The 8133-nt window shown below is 43.9% G+C and overlaps 1 pseudogene; it reads right to left on the reverse strand.

The window, feature by feature from the left end:
• Positions 1-6090, reverse strand: part of LOC102853270 — a 246556-nt pseudogene extending 240466 nt beyond the window's left edge.
• Positions 6091-8133: the final 2043 nt, after the last annotated feature.

Raw genomic sequence — 8133 nt, forward strand, 5'->3', positions numbered from 1 at the left:
GAGGGTCTTGCTCTCCTGCAACGTCCCTCCACTCTGCCAGAGGTGATGTCCCTCTCCAAAGACCAGTCCCTCCTTACAACATGTCCAAAGTATGTCAGACGAAGCTTCAGAATCCTCGCCTCCAAGGAGTAGCCTGGTTTCAACCTCTTCAAGGTGATCCTGTTTGTTCTCCTAGCAGTCCATTGTATATGCAACACTCTTCTCCAGCACCACAGCTCAAAGGCATCAATTTCTTCTGTCATCGTTGGTCACTGTCCAGTTGTCTGATGCATAATTGCAAAGACCATGGCTTGGATCTGGTGCACCTTAGTCTACAGATTGACATAGTTGCTCTTCAGCACTTTCTCCCCTATTAGCTTATTTGCAAAATTCAAATACAAATTTGAACAAATTCTTTCCATGTCCCTCACCACCCCCCACTTTAGCACTTTTGAGAGGTCCCTGACAGCACCTTTCACCACAGCAATCTGTCTTCTGATCTCTTGACTCCTGGTGCCCACAGTGTTGACTGTGGAACCAAGCAAACTGAAGCTGCCAACAATCTCAATCTGTTCTCCATCCATCATGAAGCTTCCAAATTGACCCCGTGATAAGAATCTTTTCTTGACGTTGAGCTTCAGTCCATATTGATATCCTCCCAAACCCATCTGGTTCATTCATTAGTGTTCAAGGCTTCAAACCTGTTCCTGAGGTGAGTTGTAAACTCAGGTGGGATAGATTCGAGGTGAAATTTTGGTTCTTGTGGATAAGACTTTAAGGGAAATACTTAAGAAAAACCCCAGTGATGGAATCAATCCATCTCATCGAGGGTCTTCCTCTCCTGCACTGTCCCTCCATCCTCCCAAGCATGATGTCCCTCTCCAAGGACCGGTCCCATTATTTAGATAAATTCTATGAGTGTGTCCATCTCAGGGCATAAGAGATGGTCAGGTAAACCTTGGGCACAGGAGAAAGACAGCTTAAGTCGAGCTTGAGTGTGTTCTCTTTCTTTTCTTTTTTCCTTGTTGTATTCTGTCAAATTGGTTTGCCCCTCCTTCTCCAGCAGAGCATCTGGTGGATTTGTACCGCATGCCTTCGGGATTGCAGTGCAGCTTCTTGCCACTATGCCACCAGAACTCCCTTAAAGTTAAGGTGAACCACAGATTAAGTACACCAGCCTTTCTCCCTAGTCCATCTTTGTAAGGAAGCTCCACTGAAAGCAGGTTAGCATCATGGACACAGAGAGGTCTCCACTGATAGAAGGCGTCTATGCCTGATGTGAACTCGTCAGGAATCAGCTTCACCACTGGAAACTGAGAATTCTCTGACTGAGGCAACCCTGTCCTCAGCATACTTTTTCCCTCCATTCTTTTTCTCGGGCAATAGTCCTTAATACACATGTTATCAAGACTTTATATTTAGGGAATTATCTGGAGTTTAGGTTGATGAGAAAATGTTAAACTACTGACCCAAAACATAGCCCATGTGTCCTCCTAATTTGACATCACGTGGTGCCTGTTTCTGCTAACTCAAAAAAACACTGGATCACTCCATTTTTCTCTGCTACTTAGCAATAGGCTGTTTGCTGCGCAAATCATTCAAGAAACTGGGCTTTATGAAGAAGGATGTGGCATCAGGATTGGAGGGCGACTAATCAACAACCTGTGTTAGGCAGATAACAGAACTTTGCTTACTGAAGGGTGAAGCTCTGAAACACTTGATGCAGATCAGAGACTTCTGCCTTCAATATGGATTACGTCTCAACATCAACAGAAACATCCTCATGATGGGGCCAACAGACAACATCATGATAAATGTAGAAAAACCTGAAGTTGTCAACAATTTCATCAACACCTTTGGAACCACAGTCAAGAAACCAAAAGATATGTAACAATGAATAAAGATTTATCTATTTATTTATTATTATTATTTTGTGTGCATGTACCGTCAAATCAGATCTGACTGGTACAGGAGGATACTGCTCCTCCTTCTCCGGCAGAGCATCTTGTGGATTCGAACCATGTACCTCTGGGATTGCAGTGCAGCTTCTTGCCACTAGGCCACCAGAGCTCCCCCTAAAATAAAGATTTTTAAAAAGAAACCAAAAGACACGGTGTTGCACTGGGAAAATCTGCTGCTAAGATCTTCTCCAAAGTGCTAAGAAGCAATGATGTCTGTTTGCAGCATCAGGTGCACCTGATCCAGGCCATAGTCTTTTTCAATTACTTGTTACTCATCTGAAAGTGACTTCCGTAATAGCTTGCCTCCAGAAACCCTATGAACCTGGAGAGAGGATGAAAGACACCCAAGCGTTGAGGACTCTCCTTCATAGGGTCGCTATGAGTCGCTTGCAACTCGACAGCACTTAACAACAATAACATTGACATAGAGAGATCAGCTGGCCCAGTGGACAGATAGCAATGCTACCAAGCCAAAGGTGGGTGACTTTTAATCGGCGGCCCTCGGGCCTGTCTTTCATTAGTTTTGTTCAGACATTCCTCTAGGTCGTATAGCCCTGGTGTTCAAGTTGCCATATAGCGGTCACTTGTGGTTGCTGTGAGGCTGAACACTGTGACACTGATGTGTCAAATGCGTTAATGGTTGGTTACCCAATGTGGACAGAAAGTGGGGTGGAGCTCCCCGATTAAAACAAGCTTGGAAGGAGGTGTGGCATCCACTTCCATAATATCTTGCTTCCAGAAACCCCATGAAACTGGAGAGAGGGTGAAAGGCACCCAAGAGTTGAGGACTTTCCTTCATGGGGTCGCTGTGAGTCGCCTGTGACTTGACGGCACTGAACAACAACATCTGAAAGTTGGATAAGCATGACAGAAGAATCGATGCCTTCGAGTTGTGATGCTGGAGAAGAATACTGGTCATCTCATGGACTGCCAAGAGAAGAAACAAAAATGTCTTGGAGAAAGCAAAACCAGAGTGCTCCTTGGAGGCAATGCTGGGAAATCACACATACTCTGGGCATGTTGTTAGGGAAGGCCAGTCCCTGAAGAAGGATATCAAGCGTGGAAGGGTACAGGGTCAGCAAAGGAGACCCTCCACCAGCTGGACTGACAGTGACTGTAGCAACAGGCTCAAGTGCAGAAGAAATGGTGAGATGGCAGAGGATAGGGCAAGGTTCAGACCTGTTCATAGCGTTGCTATGAGGTGTGGTTGACTTGAGGGTAACTTGACAACAATACTAATAGTGGATAAAATAATTTTATTTGTGGCGGAAAAACAAAGAAAAGCCCGTTTACATATACAATATAAATAGTTTTCTGTCAGGAATCAACTAAGATTGTACCCACTTATTTAGGGCTAGGGGGTGTGTTGATTTCCAACATGAGTTCTGAGCACAATACTTAGTTTTGCAGCATGTGAAAGGAAAGGAGTGACAAGGGAACTGTTCTTACCAACGGCTGGTTCTCCAGTGCTCGTCCACGTTGCTTCTCAAAAACTGACTCCACAGTCTGTAGAATATGGAAACCCTGGGCTCAGAGGACAACCTTTGCTATCAAGGTACAGATTTTTGACTAAAAAAGAGAGACTCCTCCACTCTCTTAATTCCTCGTCAAATTCTTTTCCTCTTCTCAACAAAAGGAACGATATTTATGAATTACCCATATGCCTAGTGGTGTTTTAACTGCTTTCCACACCACGATGAAGAATGAAGTTAATGGCAATGAGATTTGGGGAGGAGGCGGTCAGAGAAGGTTGGACATTTTTTTTTCACTCCTGGTGCCCCAGAACAGAAATACCTTGTAGAAATTATTCCAGGTTTATGCCACCTGATGTGGACCCTATGCCCTTTGACTAGATTGGCAGGATTGGCAAGATTGCATTCAACCATGAGTCTACTTCATGGTCTCGCCAAGAGGACATGAACTTTTTATTATTCACCACTCCCTTCCTCAGCTCATGGAATCAGCACCAGGTATAGAGGGAGTATGTTGTTGTTGTTGATGATTGCATTTGAGTCAAGCATGACTCCTAGGGACCCTATGAACAAAAGGCTTGAAACCACTCCAACTATCAACATTTATCAAAGTTCATAGTTTCTGGGGGCATGTTGTTTAGGAAGTGGATAGGAAAAGTATCTCTTACATGAATCAACAGACTCAGTAGGATACTGTTTCATGTGTCCCTCTGCAAAAGATTACTTTGTATTATGTATGGTAGACTGTCTGGGTTTTGGTTAATCTTTCACATTTATCTGGGGAGACTGAATTCATATAAATGCCCCAGATCCATTCAATTCTGTATTGCCTCTATCCTGTCAGCCACCTCCTATGTGGTTTTGCATACAGAACAATATTCTATTTAACAATATTTTCCATGTCAAACATTTTCTGAACATTCTAGTTAATGATATCTTCTGTTTCAAAAATGTATACTGTTTATTTACTTTGAGTTTTAAAATAGTCTTTTTCATTCATATGAATTTTCAATTTGGCATTTAATATAGGTATTAATTCAGATTTTCATTCTTTTTATTGGTACAACAGAACAACTGATGAGCGTGTGCGTCCGTTAACATTATCTTATATCTTCATATCAAAACGGATTCTACAGAAAGACTCCATCCAGCTTGTCCAGTCTCTACATTGGACCGGGAAGACACTACCATGGTCACGTCATTCATAAGGTTGGTGTGCTGCTGAATAAATTCTCTATTGCCTCAGGGGGTTCAAATCTAGCAACAGGCTGCCCTACGAGGTTATATTCCTGTTAGTTGGTCACTGATGTTTACTGAGGTCACGGCTGCAACGGGACACGTCTGAATGGTCATTGTGTTATCAGGGCTTTTCTCCTGCAGGGCAACACTGCTCTGTGGTGAGATGACACTTCTTGTAGAAGGACTTCCCACATGGATGGAACCTCACTCATACTTCTCACTTTTGTGGTGGTTTTTTGGTTTGCTTTTTGCTGTGAATTAAAGTTAGAAGCAGAGGCAAAAATGTGTTCCTATTCCTTGTAGGTATATGATGTCTCATTCTCATGAGATCTTACATGGACAGTGAGTTCTGGCTTCATCTGAAGGTTATCTGGTATTCACTGCCATGAAAGGGTTCCTTCTCTGTGGATTTTCTGATGTCTATTCAGACTTGACTGCTGGGTGTAAGATTTTCCACATTCACCGCATGAAAAGGAAGTCTTCGCTGTGTGCAGTCTTGGACGTGGGAAGAAGCATGACTTCTGGTTGAAGTCTGTACCAAACTCACTGCCTATATAGAGTTTCCCTCGAGTATGAGTTTGCTGATGAAAAACGAGATTTCTCTTGTGTTTGAAGTGTTTTCCACATTCACTGCACACGTAGGGCTTCTCTCCAGTGTGAGTTCGTTGATGAACGGTGAGGTTTCCTTTGAGGATGAAGCCTTTTCCACACTTACTGCACACATAGGGTTTCTCACCAGTGTGGGTTCGCTGGTGACTCCTAAGATGCCCTTTGTGGATGAAGCCTTTCCCACACTCATCGCACACATAGGGTTTCTCTCCAGTATGAGTTCGCTGATGAATGTTGAGGTTTCCCTTATGGATGAAGGCTTTCCCACATTCACCACATACACAGGGCTTCTCTCCTGTATGAGTTCGCTTGTGAATACCGAGACTTCCTTTCTGACTGAAACCATTCCCACACTCAGCACACACATAGGGTTTCTCTCCTGTGTGAGTTCGGTGGTGGGTGGTGAGCTCCGTCTTCTGGATGAAGCCTTTGCCACATTCTTGGCATTTATAGGGTCTCTCCCCAGTGTGAATTCGCTGGTGGACAGTGAGGTCATTCTTCCTGATGAAGCCTTTCCCACATTCCCTGCACGCAAAGGGTCTCTCTCCCGTATGAGTTCGCTGATGAACAGTGAGGTCCGCCTTCTGGGCGAAGCCTTTCCCACAGTCACGACACACGTGGGATTTGTTGTCTAGCTTGCGTGTTTCCTGATGGATGCTGAGTCGAGTCATGGTGCTGCTGGGGGTTTTACTCTCAAGGATTTCTGGGAAAAACTGCTCATTTTCCTCAAAGAGAAAGGTTTTCTTATCTTGACTACGCTCAGCAGAGTTCTTTAATATACTGTTGCTTGTCTGGTCGACTGTTGGTATCATTATATTTGATTTCTCCATTCTTCCATGTAACTGAAACACACCATGGTTTTCTCTTAGAAAATGGTTTTTGTTCTGATGAACAGTATTTTTCTGTACATTATGTTTATAGAACTGTTCCATTCTGTCCAATCTTCTTTCATTTTGCAAGAGCCCAAGAGGGTGATCGTTAACTTTCTGGATGTCTAGAAAAGAAGAGATGAGTTTTTCCATCATATTTTTATAAAAGCACTTCTTTTATGGTTATAAATAAAATATTATGCTTATGTTTCCTTGCACACAGATTTAAAAAAAACCAAAACAAAACAGTATAAACCACCCAAACAGTAAGAACAGTTAGTACGGAAGTAAAGTTGCCCACCCTGTTGGTCTTGGGTTCATCAGTTCCATGAATCAGAGGAAGCCTCTAGCCTGACATTTGACCCAGGGACTTGGGATTAGCTGCCTCTTGTCAAGGACCTCTCTAAAGTGCTAAAGAGCAATGCTGTCAGTCTAGAGTCTAAGGTGTACCTGATCCACACTGCAGTCTTTGCAATTACTTGCTATGCATCAAAGAGCTGGACAATAACTAGCGATGAAAGAATAGATATGCCTTTCAGTTGTGGTGCTAGACAAGAGTACTGAACATGCACCATGGACTGCCAAGAGAAAAAAGAGATCTGTCTTAGGTTGAAACCAAGTTGCTCCTTGAAAGCAAGGATTGTGGAGCTCAATCTCACATACTTTGGGCACACGGCCAGGAGGGATCAGTCCCTTGGAGAAGGACATCATGCTTGGAGGAGTGGTGGGACAGCGCAGGAGAGGTAGACCCCAGATGAGATGGACTGACGTGGTAACTGGGGCAGGAGGATTAGGTGTGTTGAGGTCAGAGACTGGCTCAGACTAGGGCAAGGTTCAGAACTGTTGTACATAGGGTCGCTATGAGTTGCAGGTGACTCAATGGCACATAACACCACCACTGCAAACATATGTATGAAAGAGATGACACAGATAGAGTAGGACAGAGTAAGTTTCAGATCTGTTGTTCATAAGGTTACAATGAGTATTGGTGGATTCACTGGGCTGAGGAGTCCCACCCAGGCTGTGTTTTACCAAGAATGGCTGGGACCGACTGTGGAGCTGCCCAGTAACTGACCTTCACCCCTTTACCTGCACTCTGGCTGCACCATTTCCAAGACATATTTGGAACATTTGGATGTTCAGCACTCTTCTCCAACACCACAGCTCAAAGGCATCAGTTCTTCTTCTGTCATCCTTATTCATAGATGCATAGCAAGTGATCGGAAAGGCCAAGTCTGAATCTGATGCACCTGAGTTCTCAAACTGATATTACTTCTCCTCAATAGTTTGGAGAGGTCCCTAACTGCAGACTTTCCCATGCAACATGTCTCCTGATTTTCTGACTAGCGGTACAAAGGCTGTTCAGTATGGATCCAAGTAAGATGACATTGTTGACAGTTTCAATCTTTTCTCCATCTATCATGATATTGCCTATCGGTCCAGCAGTGAGAATTTTTGTCTTCTTGAGACATTGAGATGAAATCTCTATTGAAGTCTGCCTTCCTGGATCTTCTGCAGGAAGTGCTACAAGGGCTCCTAACTTTCAGCAAGCAAGGTTGTGTCATCTGCGTAACACAGGTTAATAATGAGTCTCCCTTCAATCCTGATGCCACATTTCTCCTCACAGAGTCCAGCTTCTCAAACAATTTGCTCAACATGTAGACTGAATAGGTCTGGAGAGAGAATACAACCCTGATGCACTCGCTTGATAATTTTAAGCCATGTAGTTGAATATACCATGGACTGCTAGGAGAACAAACAGGTTTGTCCTGAAGAGGGTGAAGCCAGATTGTTCCCTGGAGTCAAGGATTCTGAAGTTTCGTCTGACATATTTTGGGCATGTTGCAAGGAGGGACTGGTCCTTGGAAAGGGTCATCATGTTTGGCAGAGTGGAGGGGAAGCGAAGGAGAGGAATACCCTCTATGAGATGGATAGATTCCGTGACTGGAGCGGTGGGAATAAGTGTGTTTGAGATGGCTAGGTTGGCACAGGATAGAACAGCAT

The sequence above is a fragment of the Elephantulus edwardii genome, unplaced genomic scaffold, assembly GCF_000299155.1.
Source record: "Elephantulus edwardii isolate Elephantulus edwardi_28Jun2011 unplaced genomic scaffold, EleEdw1.0 scaffold00208, whole genome shotgun sequence".
Classification (NCBI taxonomy): domain Eukaryota; kingdom Metazoa; phylum Chordata; class Mammalia; order Macroscelidea; family Macroscelididae; genus Elephantulus; species Elephantulus edwardii.